Source organism: Penaeus vannamei, chromosome 8 (assembly GCF_042767895.1).
Source record: "Penaeus vannamei isolate JL-2024 chromosome 8, ASM4276789v1, whole genome shotgun sequence".
Classification (NCBI taxonomy): Eukaryota; Metazoa; Arthropoda; class Malacostraca; order Decapoda; family Penaeidae; genus Penaeus; species Penaeus vannamei.
In genome coordinates, this window is record NC_091556.1 from 7077448 (window position 1) to 7079947 (window position 2500).

The 2500-nt window shown below is 51.9% G+C and overlaps 1 protein-coding gene across 1 annotated transcript in view; it reads right to left on the reverse strand.

The window, feature by feature from the left end:
• Positions 1-2500, reverse strand: part of LOC113806657 (DNA-binding protein D-ETS-6-like) — a 39994-nt gene that overhangs the window by 20882 nt on the left and 16612 nt on the right. The gene's annotated exons all lie outside the window — the stretch shown is intronic.

Below are 2500 nucleotides of genomic sequence, written 5' to 3' on the forward strand. Positions count from 1 at the left end.
AGAGCAGGCCAGTCATCAATCGCGCGGGATGAACCTCCGTGAAAAATGGAGCTTCTTCGGGGAGTTCCTGGGCCCACCCTGGGGGAGTAGGAGTAGGAGGGAGGAGGAGGGGGGTAGGGTGTGTAGGAAGGGTGGGGGAGGGGAGTAGGGTGAGGAGGAAGGGGAGAGGAGGGGAGTAGGGTGAGGAGGAAGGGAAGGGGGGTAGGGTGAGGAGGAAGGGGGAGTAGGAGTAGAGGGGGTTAGGAGTAGGGTGAGGAGGAGGAAAGGAGGGGGGTGGAGGGGCGGGGGTGCCGGTAATGCCGCCCATGATAAAGGAAGGCATAAATTGAGCATATTGATAAGTGTGGAAATCCTGCCGGGATCAGAGGTTGGCCGGGGACTCGCTTCGGATCCCGGCTTATTGCCCTTCGCGAGCCGTCCTGGGGGGAGGGGGTGGGGGAGGGGTTGGAAGGGAAGGTAGGGAGAGGGTGGGAGGGGGTGGGGTGAGGGTGAGGGAAAGGGAGGAGAGGAGAAGGAGGGGAGGGAGGGGGTGGGGTGAGGGATGTGAGGGAGGGGGAAGTGGAGTGAAAGGGTGAGGGAAGCGAGGGAGGGTGGAGGAGGAGGAGTGAAAGGGGTGGGGGTGAGGGAAGGGAGCGTGGCGGGAGGGGTGAAAATGTAGAGGGGTAGGGAGGGGGGTTGAAGAGGTTATTTTTCTTATTGTTTTAACGTCTTTAATGTCGAAGATGTGATTTCTCTCTCTCTCTCTCTCTCCCTCTCTCTTTCTATCTATCTATCCCTTTCCAACTATCTGCTTACCAATCAATCAATCAATCTCATTCTCCCTCTCTCCTTCCTTCCTCAATCTCTCCTCTCTCTCTCTCTCTCTCTCTCTCTCTCTCTCTCTCTCTCTCTCTCTCTCTCTCTCTCTCTCTCTCTCTCTCTCTTTCTCTCTCTCTCTCTCTTTCACCGCCTCTTCCCCTTCTCCAATCCTCTCCCCTTTTATCCCGTGAATTACCTTCTCCCAAGCGAAGGCCTATAATGACGTCATAGTTTTATAATGACGGCATAGGCCTATAATGACGTCATAAGTCTATAATGACGCCACAGGCCTATGATGGCGTCACAGGCCTACAATGACGTCATAGTTTTATAATGACGACATAGATTTATAATGACGTCATAGGTCTATAATGACGTTACATGCCTATAATGACATCACAGGCCTATAATGACGTCACAGGCCTATAATAACATCACAGGCCTATAATGACATCAGAGGCCTCTTTTGATGTCAGATGCCTATAATGACGTCATAGGCCTATAATGACGTCATAGGCCTATAATGACGCCACAGGCCTATAATGACGTCTGAGGCTTATAATGACATCACAGGCCTAAAATGACGTCAGAGGCCTATGATAAAACGGCGAGAGTGATTACGAAGGGCGGTCTCGTCCTCGAATCATTGACTCATTACTTTTTTTTTTCGTTTCGTTATATTTTCGATTCGTTTTATTTGTGATTTTCCTTTTTTTTTGTGTGTATGGGGTGTCTTTGTTTTGTTTGTTTGTTTGTTTTTATCTTAGGTTCGTGTTTTTTTTTCTCCTTTTTATTTCCTTATTTCTATTATCTCCTTCTCTTCCTTCTATATTTCGTCCTTCCTCTTTCCCTTAGTCTCTCTCTCTCTCTCTCTTTCTTTCTGTCTCTCTCCTTCCCTCTCTCTCTCTCTCTCCATCTCCTACTCTCCTTATTCAAAAATAACGACCTCCTTTACGCCTTCACTCCACCCCATCCCCACCACCCTCCGCCTCTCATCACCCTCACCCCCCTCTCTCTCTCTCCCTCCCCCTTTTCCCCCCACCCCCACCACCCTCCGCCTCTCATCACCCTCTCCCACCCCCACCACTCTCTCTCTCTCTCTGCCTACCCCCACCCCTTTCACCCTCCCACCCCCACCACCCTCCGCCTCTCATCACCCCCCACCCACCCCCTCTCTCTCTCTCTCTCTCTCTCTCTACCCCCCCCCTCCCCCCCCTCTCTCTCTCTCTCTCTCTCTCTCTCTCTCTCTCTCTCTCTCTCTCTCTCTCTCTCTCTCTGCCCTTCTCTAGCCCCCACCCCCACTCCCTCTCTCCCTACCTCCCACCCCTTTCACCCCCCACCGTAACGACCGCAGCGCCTAAAACCTCCGACGGCGAAACGACTTACCTGAACGAGGGACCTTTTGATCTCTTGCGTGGCGGTTCTCGGGGTCTTTAGAGAGAAAATGCGGTAAAATATCGAAGTTCCCCCTCCCCCCCCCCCTCCTCCTCCTCCTCCTCCTCCTTTTATCTTCTTCTTCCGACTCCTCCTACTCCTACTTCTCCTTTTATCTTCTTCTTCCTCCTCTTTCTCCTACTCCTCCTTTTATCTTCTTCTTCCGACTCCTCCTCCTCCTCCTTTTATCTTCTCTCCTCCTCCTCCTACTCCCCCTTTATCTTCTCTCTCCTCCTCCTTCTCCTACTCCTCCTTTTATATCTTCTCT